This window comes from Acinonyx jubatus, chromosome C1 (assembly GCF_027475565.1).
Source record: "Acinonyx jubatus isolate Ajub_Pintada_27869175 chromosome C1, VMU_Ajub_asm_v1.0, whole genome shotgun sequence".
Classification (NCBI taxonomy): domain Eukaryota; kingdom Metazoa; phylum Chordata; class Mammalia; order Carnivora; family Felidae; genus Acinonyx; species Acinonyx jubatus.
The window spans coordinates 173,613,588-173,628,632 of record NC_069381.1 but is presented as its reverse complement, the minus strand read 5'-3'; positions in this window follow the sequence as shown (position 1 = coordinate 173,628,632).

Sequence of the window (15,045 nt, the reverse complement as noted above, 5' to 3'; positions counted from 1 at the left end):
AGCAAAGATGTGCCCTCTTACAGCTCTGCTGAGACTCTGTGAAAGGCACTTCTCTCCATACCCCCTTGGGGTAAGCACCACTTTCTCTCCTCTCTTCTCCCAGCCTCTCTGGTAATCTTGAATTTAGTTAATGGGGGGCAGGAGGGAATTACTCTTTTTACAGAGATTGATAAGCCATACCTCATGTTTTTCCTGTTTACCTCTTCTTTCGTTGCTCTCTAATTTGATTAATATATGTTCATTTCTTTAATATTGATAATATAACTGAGTACTTGAGGCCCAATTCCATAGTCTTAACTCCTAGAAAGTCTTATTCTCAGCAGAATAAGAAAATTTAAATGTCTTGTTGGTCCAAGGTAAAAGGTAATCGTAGGGAATCGCCTGTGCCTATACTTTATTGGTGTTTATTTCAGTTCATCAATTGAAGATCTGGAGAATTATTAAAGAAAAGCAGACAACTCAAACTGAAGTTTTGGCCATACATTTTTAAGGATTATAGTGGTTCCAAGGAATGCATGAAGTCTCTTACTACACGGTGTGGGTAAGGTTTCATTACTTGCAGTCTGAATATCTAGTACTTGCAAAAGAAATTCACCCTTACAAAACTGCCAAATGGGTTTACAGTACTACTTCTAGACCAGCAATGTAATAGTGTCCACACAAAATTGCAGCTAATCTGTACACCCAAAATATTCAAGCTGTTTCATACTATCTCTACAACTTGGAGAATCACTCAGCCATGATTGATCTGAGAAGATACAATAGATTTGTTTGGAATTCTTTACTGCTATCTCCATTCTCAAGAGGGAACTGAGCTATGTACAGAGTTGCTGAGATAGTGCAGGTACTACCTTGTATGGTAACATGATTGATGAAGCTGTCTACCTTAAGCTGGGTATAAGAAGGTAGAGTACATTAAGGGATCACTACTGGTCAAGGTTTTTGTTTCTTAACTCTCAGATCTAGAGACTCAGTAAAACACTTCCCCAGAGGTCTAATCCTTAATTTCTTTGTCTGTAAAATGGGCTTAATAAATACACTTACTTCAAGGGTTTTCTGTGAGAATTAAATGAACAAGTAAAGTGCTTAAAGCTATGTGAGGCACAGGGGTGCCTGGGTGGCTTAGTTGGTTGAGTGTCTGACTTTGGCTCAGGTCATGATCTCGCTGTTCGTGGGTTCAAGCCCCACAATGGGGTCTGTGCTGACAGCTCAGAGCCTGGAGCCTGTTTTGCATTCTGTGTCTCCCTCTCTCTCTGCCCCTCCCTCACTCTCTCTCTGTGTCTCAAAAATAAATAAACTTTAAAAAAAATTAAAAAAAGATATGTCAGGCACATAGCAAATACTCCATAAGTGTTAGCCATTATTTTTCTTTTAGCTGTTACAGCTAGATTATATTTGCTAAAAGTAAGGATCTGATTTATACTACTATTTTAATTTGCAGAGGGGCATATTCCTTTCTAGGGAAAAGAATACTCCCTAACACTCCCTCTGTCCAGCACCATGTGGCCTGCAAAACTAAATGAATAAATACCAGATTACCTGGTGGAAATTAAATGGAAGAAAGTGAATTAGATGGCTTTAAAGGAGTTTTAAGTAAGTGTGGCAAAGCCAAATAAATGATCCTTCTGTTTACTATGAGTTTTCTAGGGCTACCTGTCAGATAGTTCTTTTTTCCTTGGATGGTATTGACAACTTTCTCTCTGTCTCTGTTTCCCTCTTCCTTCCTCCCCTGATTCCTCCCTCCTCAATAGGAACCACCTTTTTCCAAGGTTTAATCTTGCTAGAGAGACTTAACATACCTTAAGACAGCCACAGATATTTCTTGGCTTTGGGTCTAGATTTTAGAATATCACTACTTTGGGTCCTCTAGTTACTTGCCAAATGACCACATATTGTTCCATATTGTATCCAAATCTTTAACTCAGAGGGCAGAAAAGAAAGTGTGAAATTTGCCCTTAATGACTTCATGAAAAGGGAAAGAAAAATACGTAAATTACTTTTCAACCACTTCTTTTTTTTTTTATTATTGAAGTTGAATCATACCTTTTTCATCTTAGATATAAGTCTTTAATGTTTTTGCGTATGAAAATGTTTAACTCTCTAATTGTAATGCTGAAATGTATTTACATTGTTGGATGTTATAAACTTTTCCTTACGTACACTCTGTATCAGTGTCACATAATGCTCTGCTTCTGCTATATCTGACATTAAGTATATATACCGGATAACCAAAATTTAATCAGTTTCCAAAGAATTTTTATTATAAAGTATTGCCTTTAAGGACAGTAGTGGAAATTAGAAGTTTGGTTTGCTTTAGCCATCACAACCACTTTGATTGTTTGATCCTGAAAAAGATCAATGCCTGGGAGGGGTCAAATGTTATTATTTTCTGATGAAAGAAGCTAAACTATGATTAATTATTAGTTTGTTAGGACCGCAGTAACAAAATACCACAAACTGGGTGGCTTAGAACAACAGCAATTCATTGTCCCACGGTTCTGGATGCTCAAAGTCCGAAATCAGTGTTGACCAGGTTGGTTCCTTCTGAAGGCTGTAAGGTCGAGTTTGTTCCAGGTTTTTCTCCTAGGTTCCGGTGTTTTGTTAGCAATATTTGGTGGTCCTTGACTTACAGGATCTCTACTTTCATCTTCACATGGCATTCTTCTTGGGTGTGTGTCCATGTCCATACTTACCTTTACCAGTCATATTGAAATAAAGGCCTACCCTGCTCCAACATTACCTCATCTTAATTAATTAATTAATTAATTACATCTGTAAGGATCCTATTGCAAATAAGGTCAGTTCTGTGGTCCTGGGGGTTAGGATTCAACATATGATTTTTAGGGCAGGGGGACACAATTCAGCCTATAGCAATTATAATCCTCAAATCCTATTTTTAAATGCTCATGAGCCATGGGACCTATCCCTTGGGCTTGTATCTTACTTAAAATATAGATAAATAAAATATTACAAAACAAAAACAAACAAATGAACCTCCCCCAGCCAACAACTCACTGCTGGCCAGAGATTTCATTGCTCAGTTGACCAGTTGATCAAGATAGGCTTCATTTCATAAGCACCCATTCAGAAATGATGTTCTCTTACATCCTCACAAGAATCTAACACACAATAAATTATAATGTGGAAAATAAATTCTAAAAAAGAAAAATAAAAAGTAAACAGATAAAATAGAAAATATCAAACTTGGAAATCTTCAGATTTTATATATAATCTACTTACTAGGAAACTGTAAGGCTGCCACCCCTCCTGCATTCTGTGGAATTGTTCCAATCTCACCAAGAAAATCTTATACCTCATTAACTTCACTTTCATATCTAATGCTTATTATTTACTAGCGTGATAAAACAAGTTATTGGTTGATGATGACTTATCACATTACCATCTCATTTTTGCCTGGCACATGCTGTTAAAAGTGTGGAAAACCTATCCATGGATAACTGAAGATATTTTTAGCAGTTACCTTTTACAGGATACAACATTTAAAAGGAAATGATTTTTATTTTTATTTTTTTAGAGAGAGAAAGAGAGAGAGGATCTTAAGCAGGGTTTGCACTGGGCACAGGGCTTGATCCCATGATCCTGGGATCATGATCTGACCTGAAATCAAAAGTCAGATATTCACCTGACTGAGCCACCGAGGCACCCCTAAAAGTAAACTTTTCATTTTAATGTATTGGCTATTTTTTAAAAGGTAGAGATGAGATAAGTGTTTTGGTTTGATAGCCAGGTTTACTCTGACAGGTCTTGTCTTTAGTAAAATATAAGTACAGATATGTTTGGAAGTTCATTTATAATGGGAAATGGAAAAATTGTGTTTTTATCTTTTTATCCAAATTATAGTCTTTAATAATCATTTAAAAATTACTGGAAATGGATGCTTTTTTTTTGGAGGAGATATCTTACTATGATGTGGACAATTTTTAGTATTCTTGATGTTTGGTGACTATCACCTAAAAGAGTATATCTAAAAACTGTGCAAAGTTATTCTTACTAATAATAACAGTCTGGAGAATTTCCCAAAGCAGTGATATCCTATTAACTCATAGCCACCACACGAACAACTACTTCCTAAAACCTGTACTTCCTCATTTAAACTGAAAACAGTATTTTGAGACCAAGCTTGTGTTTTCATAAACAAGTAGTTTAACTAAATTAAATTTCAGAAGTTTGGTTTCAACTTTTTGGAGGGCTTCTGTGATGTAGTATCTATGACTTCAATGATACTTGAAAGCAGTTTGAATTTTTCACTTTTTGATTCATTTTGTTCTTGTGAGTAATAGGACAAACACAAACTCAAAGTATTCTTTCATTTTAATGTATATTTATTTTTGAGAGAGGGAGAGAGAGAGAGAGAGAGAGAGAAAGTGAGTGGAGGCGGCGCAGAGAGAGAGGGAGACAGAGGATCCGAAGTTGGCTCCGCGCTGACAGCAAAGAGCCTGATGCGGAGCTCGAACCCATGAACCCTGAGAACCCAGGTTCCCCAAACTCAAAATATACTTATAGCCACAATAAAATACATGTTTTCAAAAACATTCCAGATCATAATCTATTTCTATTTGTTTGAATGGATTTTATTCTCTTTTTGAGGGTAAAACTTCATTCAAATACAGTTCTTCAGAAATGCTGGCAAAATCACAGGTGCTAACAAAAATTTAGAAGGGTAATTAGTTCTTTTCCTTGAATTATACACCACATTTTTTAAAAGTTTATTTACTTTGATAGAGAGAGAGAAAAAGGGGCAGAGAGAGAGAGAATCCCAAGCAGGCTCCACGAGTCTGACCTAGGACTCAGTCTCATGAACCACGAGATCATGACCTGGGCTGAAATCAAGAGTTTGATGCTTAACCAACTGAGCTACCCAGGCACATACCATTTTAATTAAACATTCAACCTTAGCAGTGGTACCTAAGAGTACCAATGTTGTGTCTAGTTATAGCCAAGGAGTATCAACAGAACACTGACTTTTAGCAAGCTTCCATGTTATTCTAATAACATAATAAGTTTGAGGGTAGCAAAAACCATTCTTATCCTGTTCCTTCTTCCTTGCTAACAGAATTCCTATTTAGATATTCATTGGAGATATTATGATCTCAGGGAAAGTGGCTCCAGTTTTTGGCCTAAGAGCAAGCATGTGACCCAGTTCCGACCAATGAAGTGTAAGAGGAAATCTTCTTTGGATATCCTAGGGAATATTTTCCTTTCTGATAAGAGACAGGGTACTAAGAGCTCTTGGCCCTGTACCGCTAGCTATTTCTGTCTTTGAATATGGTTAGAGAAGGACATGGTGTGTGGGACTCCTGCAATGATCTTGAAACCTGGAAATGTCCAAGAGACTTCTTTTTTTAATAAATATTTTAATGCCAATGTAGTTAACATACATTGTTATATTACTTTAGGATATACAATATAGTGATTCAACAGTTCCATATATTACTCAGTACTCATCAAGACAAGTGAATTCTTAATCTCTTTCACTTATTTCATCCATCTCCCACCTCGTAATCCTCCCCTCCTCTGGTAACCATCAGTTTGTTTTTTATAGTCTGTTTTAATTTGTCTGTTTCTTTTTTTCCTTTGTTTATTTCTTTTGTTTCTTAGATTCCACGAATGAGTGAAATCATATGGAATGATTTTCTCTGGCCTATTTCCCTTAGATTCTACTCTCTAGATCCATCCATGTTGTTGCAAATGGCAAGATTTCATTCCTTGTTATGGCTGAATAATATTTCCATATATATATATATATATGTATATATATATATCTGCCACTTTGTTCATTTATTTATTTTTTAATATTTATTTATTTTTGAGAGAGGGAGAGAGGGAGAGAGAATGAGTGGGGGAGGGGCAGAAAGATAGGCAAGCAGAGGATCCAAAGCAAGCTCTGTGCTGACAGCAGAGAGCCTGATGAGGGGCTCAAACTCACAAACTGTGAGATCATGACCTGAGCCAAAGTTGGATGCTTAATCAACTGAGCCACCCAGGTGCCCCCATTCATTTATTGATGGACACTTGGGCTACTTCCATAATTTGGTTATTGTAAATAATGCTGCAATAAACATAGGGGTGCATATATCCCTTTGAATTAATGTTTTCATATTTTTTGGGTAAATACCTAGTAGTGCAATTACTGGATCACAGGTTAATTCTATTTTTAATTTTTTGAGGAACCTCCATAGTGTCTTCCACAGTGGCTGTACTGGTTTGCATTCCCACCAACAGTACAAGAGGGTTCCTTTTTCTCCACGTCATCACCAACACTTCTTTCTTGTGTTTTTTATTTTAGCCATCTGACAGATATGAGGTAGTATCGCATTGTGGATTTGATTTACATTGCCCTGATGATGAATAATGTTGAGAATCTTTTCATGTGCCTGTTGGCCATCTGTATCTCTTCCTTGGAGAATTGTCTGTTTGTGTCTTCTACCCGTTTTTAATCGTATTATTTGATTTTTTGGTGTCAAGTTATATATGTTTATTATAGATTTTGGATACTAACCTTTTATTGGATATGTTGCTTCCAAATATCTTCTCCCATTCAGTAGTTTGTCTTTTAGTTTTGTTTATTGTTTCCTTTGCTGTGCAGAAAGTTTTTATTTTGATGTAGTCCCAATAGTTTATTTTTTCTTTTGTTTCCCTTGACTTGGGGAACATATCTAGAAAGATGTTGCTATTGCCAATGTCAAGGAAATTACTGTCTGTGCTCTTTTCTAAGACTTTATGGTTTCAGTTCTCATATATAGGTCCTTAATCCATTTTGAGTGTATTTTTGTGTATAGTGAGAGAAAGTGGTCCAGTTTCATTCTTTTGCATGTGGCTGTCCAGTTTTCCCAACACCATTTGTTGAAGAGACTTTTTCCCATTGCATATTCTTGCCTCCTTTCTGGAAGATTAACTGACCATATAATTATGGGTTTATTTATTTTATTTATTGTGGGCTTTCTATTCTGTTCCATTGATCTGTGTGTCTATTTTTGTGTTAACGCCTTACTGTTTTGATTATTGCAGCTTTGTAATATAACTTGAAGCCTGGAATTGTGATGCCTCTGATTTTGTTTATTTTTTCAAGATTGCTTTGGCTATCTGGGGTCTTTTGTGGTTCCATACAAATTTTAGGATTGCTGGTTCTAGTACTGTGAGAAATGCTGTTGGTATTTTGATAGGGATTGCATTAAATCTATAGATTTCTTTGGATGTTATAAACATTTTAACAATATTTGTCCTTCTAATCCATTTGCATGGAATGTGTTTCCATTTCTTTGTGTCATCTTCAATTTCTTTTATCATTGTTTTATAGTTTTCAGAGTACAGGTCTTTCACCTTCTTGGTAAAGTTTATTCCTAGGTATTTAATTATTTTTAGTGCATTTGTAGATGGTATTGTTTTCTTAATTTCTCTTTCAGCCACTTCATTATTAGTGTATAGAAATGCAATGGACTTCTGTACATTGATTTTGTATCCTGCGACTTTACTGAATTCATGTATCATTTTCTAGTAGTTGTGTGTGTGTGTGTGTGTGTGTGTGTGTGTGTGTGTGTAGTCTTTAGGGTTTTCTCTATATAGTATCATGTCATCTACAAATAGTGAAAATTTTACTTCTTCCTTACCAGTTAGTATGCCTTTTATTCCTTTTTGTTGTCTGATTGCTGTGGCCCAGACTTCCTGTACTATGTTGAATAAAAGTGGTGAGAATGGGCATCCTTGTCTTATTCCTGATCTTAGGTAAAAAAAAAAACAACAACTCAGTTTTTCATCATTGAGTATGATGTTAGCTGTGGGTTTTTCATATAAGGCCTTTATTATGTAGAGTATGTTCTCTGTAAACCTACTTTGTTGAAGGCTTTTTATCATGAATGGGTATTGTCCTTTGTCAAACGCTTTTTCTGCATCCAAGTGATCATGCAGTTGTTACCTTTTTTCTTATTGATGTGATGCGTCACGGTGATTGATTTATGAGCATTAAAGCACACTTGCTTTAATTCATGGGAATAAAACCCACTCGTGGTGAATGTTTTCTTTAAATATATTGTTGGATTCGGTTTGCTAGTATTTTGTTGAGGATTTTTGCATTTATGATTTTCAGAGATATTGGCTTGTAGTTCTCCTTTTTTTTTTTTTTAGTTGTATTTTTATCTGGTTTTGGTATCAAGGCAATGCTGGCCTTACAGAATGAATTTGGAACTTTTCCTTCCTCTTCTATTTTTTGGAAAAGTTTGAGAAGAATGGATATTAACTGTCCATTTAAATGTCTTCTTTAAGTAGGGGCACCTGGGTTAAGCGTCAGTCAGTTAAGCATCTGACTTCAGCTCAGGTCATGGTCTCATGGCTTGTGAGCCTGAGCCCTGTGTCAGGCTCTGTGCTGACAGTTCAGAGCCTGGAGCCTACTTTGGATTCTGTGTCTCCCTCTCTCTCTCTCTGCCCCTCCCCTGCTCACACTTTGTCTCTCTCTCCCCCAAATAAATAAACATAAAAAAAATGTCTTCTTTAAGTGATAGAATTCACCTATGAAGCCATCTGGTCCTGGACTTTTGCTTGTTGAGAGTTTTTTGGTTATTGATTCAATTTCATTGCTGGTAAATGCTGGTCAAATTTTCCTATTTCTACCTGCTTTACTTTTGCTATTTTATATGTTTCTAAGAATTTATCCATTTCTTCTAGGTTGTCCAAATTGTTGGCATATAGTTTTTCATGATATTCTCTGACAATCCTTTGCATTTCTGTGATGTCAATTGTTATTTATCCTCTTTCATTTCTGATTTTGTTTATTTGAGTCATCTTTCTTTTTTGTTTCATGAATCTGCCTAGAAGTTTATCATTTTTGTTAACTTTTTCAGAGAACCAGCTCCTGGTTTCATTGATCCATTCTATTGTTTTGGGTTTTTTTTGTTTCTATATCATTTATTTCTGCTCTAATATTTATTATTTCTTTCCTTCTGCTGGTTTGGGCTTGTTTGTTATGGGTTTTCTAGTTCTGATAGGTGTAAGGTTAGGTTGTTTATTTGAGATTTTTTTCTTGCTTCTTTTGGTATGCCTGTATTGCTATAAACTTCCCTCTTACAACAGATTTTGCTGCCTCTCAAAGATTTTGGACCACTGTGTTTTCATTTCCATTTGTCTCCATGCATTTTTTGATTTCTTCTTTGATTTCTTGGTTGCCCCATTCATCATGTAGTAGCATGTTATTTAACCTCCATGTATCTGTACTCCTTCCAGATTTTTTTTCTTGTGGTTGATTTCTAGTTTCATAGTGTTATGGTCCAAAAAGATGCATGATATGATTTTGATCTTTTTTAATTTGTTGAGACTTGTTTTGTGACCTAATATGTGATCTGTTCTGGAGAATGTTACGTATGCACTTGAAAAGAATGTGCATTATGCTGTTTTAGGTTGGAATGTTCTGAATATATCTGTTAAATCCATCTGGTTTAGTGTGTCATTCAAAGGTACTCTTTCCTTGTTGATTTTCTGTTTAGATTATCTGTCCATTTGTGTAAGTGAGGTGTTAAAGTTCCCTACTATTATTGTATTACTATATTATTTCCTTAATGTTGGTTATTAACTGTTTTGTGTATATAGGTATTGCCATGTTGGATGCATAAATACTTACAATTGTTAGATCTTCTTGTTGAATTGTCTTCTTCATGATTATATTGTGTCCTTTGTTGTCTCCTGTTACTACAAGAGACTAACTTCTTAACAGCAGAGCCAGCAAATAAACTTTAAGTTTAGAGAATCTAGACTAAATTGCAGGAGAATATTCTTCTACTTTTTAATTATAAAAAGGATTCCAGTAGATAAATTTTCTTTCCCTCAAAGAGGCAATTGTTATACGTGGATAATTTGAGTAATATTTACACAGTATTTACCTCCAGAGTTAACCTGGATATATATCAGAAAGATATTTTTACCAGTAGCCTTCTAAACACCTCAGAAATGCTTATCGACTCCTCTGTTGGTTGAGCCAACAGTTTACATACATGGATGGACTTTTAGGTTTAGTTGTGTGAGCTTAATTGTCTTTACAGACATGTTTGACAGAGAACTGAAAGCAGTTTGAACTGGAAATATCAAAACAACTGGAAGTTATTTTTTCTATATGATTTTTTCTACATTTTCTATATATTTTTTTATAGTGTTGTTTGAGCTGGTTGACTGCTTTAAAAATAAGGCTTTTTTAGTAGACAGAAGAGATTCTTGTGACACAAATATGAATCTTTCCTAAACCATTTTATCATCAGCATTCAGGATTGGCTTCGAAGGCTCACCCTATGAAGAGCTGACACACAATCATTATTCTGCATCAGTCCACTTTACCTTAAAGGGCAACTAATTGCATATATAAAGAAAAACAAAATAGACCTGTCTAAAGTAATTGGTACTAAGAAGAAGCAACCAAACTCATTTAATGATACCCTACATCCACATAAACTGATAATTGTAGTCGAGATGTTTTTCATTTGCAGTTTTAAATTAGTCAAAACATTTATGTTTTCTAATGTCACTTCCTAAGGATGGATTATTATTTTTTTCAAAGGATGTAGCCATCCTAATGCTGACGAGAACACAAAGTAGATTATACAAAAAGTACACACCTTGTGACCACAAGAAACAGGAGGCTGTGCTGGCTACAGCACAGTAATTGGTTAGTACTCTAGCAGAAGGAAAGGGTGGGGATGGGCAAGGAAAGACTCACAGCCAGTACAGATGGAGGGTGAGGTAAATGTCAGGTAAACCTAAGTAAGCAACCCGAAGGCAGCCTAAGCTGGGCTTCCCAAATCAAATGAAACCTAGAAGTTGAAGGACACGTTCTCTGAGACTGATAGCCTTGAAAATACTTTTGCCAATCAGTTGTAGCATCATAGTTTATGTATCTTTGGAAACTCTATAGAAATGTATTAAAAATCAATCTCACACGTAAAAAGGCAGTGTTCTTCAGGAAGCACAGCTTCAAATATCCTTTGTTACATTTCGGATAACAGATGGACTAAACAATTCAATTAAAAAAATTATTTAAGTATAGAAGCACCAAAATAGTTAGCAAACCAATGTCCTTTATTTGTTGATACTATTTTTTCAGGTTATGAATATTTGGATCCAGTAGACAGTCTAGAAATAAGCCAGGATTCTATGTTGCCTTAAAGAATAACTCAAAATTCCTTAGAGGGGTAATAATGGAATCAATTCAAGTGCAAAATCAAGTATAGAACACAATGACGCATTCTCGTCTTAAAGGAAATAAAATCCATATATGTAGTAGAAATGTTTATTGAGATTTCTTTCAAAACTATTATTGCAACTCAGATTTTTAAAAAGTTTAGTTTACTTAGTATTTTAGGGATCCATGTTTTTTTTAAGCTTATTTGTGGGGGCGGGACAGAGAGAGAGAGGGAGAGAGAGAATCTCTGGCAGGCTTTGCACTGTCTATGCACAGCCCTACATGGGGCTTGATCTCACAAACCATGCGATCACGACCTGAGCCGAAATCAAGAGTTGGCCACCTAACCGACTGAGCCACCCAGGTGCCCCTTAGGGATCCATGTTTTTGAAGAGAATTTGCAGTTAGCAAATACCAAGGCTCAGTCTTTTTATATGTACAATAGGCACAGTAACAGTATTACTTCACAGAGGTGTTGTGAAGATGAATTGAGATAATATCTGACAAGCACCTTGTGTAACATCTGCCACTTATATCGTGCTCCAAATATATGGTGCCATTTGTTACATACATGGCTCAATGCAGATAACAGTGTAACAAAACGTTTCTGACAGACAGCCTTCCTTGGGAGGGACGTTCTTACTGTGTTTTTAACTATCCTTAAATGTTGAAATAATCACTCTAGTCAATACTTTATAACTGCATCAGAGAGGAAGGATTTGTCCAGGAAACATGATGAGGGGTCTTCTTTATTGTATTAGGATCTTCCTTATTACACTGTTAGTCTGTGTGAATGGCAATTCAGGGACCCAGGATGAAGAATATCATCTAATCAGGATTTTATGGCTGTGAGACACAATTATCTTCCACTCGGCTGCAGTTGTAATTGACATGTTAATTAGGCATTTTATAAGATATGAGGGACAAATCAGCAGTATGGAAATAATATTTCTAAAAACAAACAAAATAAAAGAGCAGACACAATGACCACATCACTAAGATGTTGGGGTCAGGAGGGAACTGGAAAACAGGGACTCTTGCACTGGACATGTGAACTGTGTCCCAAAGGGAACATTAAGGAACTCTGAAAGTTTTGCCAAGAGCCCAGAATGCAAACTTCATGCATAAGTGCATGTCCAACTTGGTGGGACTCAGCTTCAACATGCTGCTTAGAAACAGGTATTCCGTGTGGGGCGTTTGAGACAAAAGATTGAGGCTATCAGAATGTATAACACAGGAGCTCTTTGCTTAGATGGGTGAGGCCCTCTGTGCTGTCTTCTGTGAGGGGCTTGCAGGCAAACGGTGCTACTGGAAAAAAGGGTGCCAAGAAGACCAACTAAAATAACTGAATGCTGAGAAAGCCATTCCTATTCATGTAGCCTGTGGAAGGTAAGGCTGAGCAAGCTGTTGAGAATGTGAATATTGTGATGATGCTGTGACCGTCTTCTGTTACTTTAGAATACAAGAGAGTGTATGTTACCTTGTAACATGAGAGAGTTAGGTTAGGCAACAAAAGAAACTACCTGTGGCCAAAGTTGAGTGATTGAAACATTTATTAAATGAAATTTGTATGTGTTTTCTGGCTGCACATGGAGAAAACTAACCAGTTAACTCAGTTCCATGTTTTATTTCCAGGATGATGGGCAAGGTGTCCCTTTTCCTCCTTCCAAATTCTTTTTTAAGATCTCTTAAGACAACATCTGGCTTACATTTATACCAATGGACACTATTACTGAAAAATGGCAAAATTCCCATATTAAAACAGATTTTGTGAGAGAGAGAGAAAGAGAGAGCAAGTGAGTGAGGGGCAGAGAGAGAGAGGGGAGGAAGAGAGAGAGAGAGAGGGCAGCAGCAGCAGGGCTCATCCGATGTGGGGCTTGACCTCACCCAAAGTGGGGTCCTTGCTCACCTGATGCAGGGCACAAGCTCAGCAGCAGTGGGCACGAGCTCACCCGAGGTGGGGCTCAAACTCACAAACCTTGAGATCACGTCCTGAGCCGAAATCAGATGCTTAACAACTGAGCCACCCAGGTGCCCAAGAATAGATTTTTTTTTTGAGGTAAACTTCACATAATGTACATTTCACCATTTTAACCATTTTAAAGTATACATTTCAGTGACTTTTAGTAAATTCACAATGTTGCACAACCATGATCATTGTCTTGTTTCAGAACATTTTCATCACCCCCAAAGGAAACCCTGTAACAGTAAGCAGTCCTTACCCATCCTTCCCTCCTCCCAGTCCCAGCCCCTGACAACATCTAACATGCTTTCTGTCTCTATGAATTTGCCTTAGTAATGTATTTCTTTTGGGATCTTCTGAATTCTGCATTTACTTTTCCAACTAGAAACTGTAGACTACAGAGTGTATGTATGTGTGTGTATGTGAGTGAGAGTGAGAGAGACAGAGAGAGAGAGGAACAAAAGTCAGCATTCACGAGAAGTTTTGCAAGGTCAAGTCTATTTAAAATAACTGAACAAAGTGAAAACCTGGGAGGATACTTATTTTTCATCTAGATGTCTGTAACTTAAATTAGGTGTCTAAACTTAAATTTCCCAAGGGTTCAGGCAGTTATAGGTTATAGAAACGTCACAGTTCTTGAAATATGTCTGTAACATTGAAAAAGCCTTTTGAATGGCAATGTGGCCTTAAAGCTCCTAAGTTAGGCTAAAAAGTTTCACACCCATCAGAAGCTCTGTTCTGGATCTGAGTTCTTCCTGTAATAGTTGATGATAACCCTATTACTTTTCTTTAGAGCAGTGTAGTGGTGACCATTCTTTATCCTGCATTTGTCTTGGGAAGCACATCAGATACAGCAGAGGAAACAGGATGCTGGCGGTAAGTGAAAAAGCAACTTAAAAATAATTAAACTCCTTTATTTCCCCAAAATAAATACTTATCAATTTTAAATTAAAATATACTTTTTATTCTGGCTGGAATTGATTAAAAGTTAGTTAACCTATTCATAAACTTAAAAACTTTGAAAATGAACTAGAAAATCATTCTTAGGGCATCTTTTGTTTTGTAAACTGATTTAAAATTCGCATGACTTTCTCAGTTATGATTACATTTATAAAGAAGTTATGTTTTCTGTGTTCTGGGGGAAAAAAAGCCTATTTTTAAAAGAAATCTTAATTTTCAGCCAGTCAAATAATTCCTCGGAAGGAATAACCAGTTGGGTCTTGTGATTTAAGCTGTGCTTTATAAACTCCAATGTCAATGTCAGGAGATCACTGTTATTTGCAGTTTGCACACATTTTGAGGATTTTCCTTCCATTTTTATTTTCAATTCCTTTTCATTTCATGAGCTCCAACTAATATATCTTGACTATTTCCATTAATAATTTCCTAATAATCCATTAGGATTCCCCTGCCAAAGCTCAAACACCTCACTGGTTTTGATGTTATGGATCTTTCTTGTTTTCTTTCCAGAGGATCTTTCCTATGTGCTTCACTTCACATAGGTAGTCTCCCACCTTTTTGTTTTGTTTTGTTTTGTTCTCTCAGTTTTGGCTTCTGGGGACTCCTTGATGACAATGGAAAACAGTCTCCATGTCACATTTTGAGCTCTACACTGACTTACCTACTGTTCCCACAAACATTTCTCAGGCAGTGTCAACCGGAAGTAATTTTTTTAAAAGCAACTGAACCGGGGCTGAGTGCCAACTTCCGCTCAGGCCGTGATCTCCCGGTTCCTGAGTTCCAGTCCCGTGTGGGGCTCTGTGCTGACAGCTCAGAGCCTGGAGCCTGCTTCGGATTCTGTCCCTCCCTCTCTCAAAAATAAGTAAACATAAAAAAAGAACAGAAACAATGTTTAAAAACAATAAAAGCAACTGAACCTCCTTTAAGCCACCTGGAAGTTGAGGAC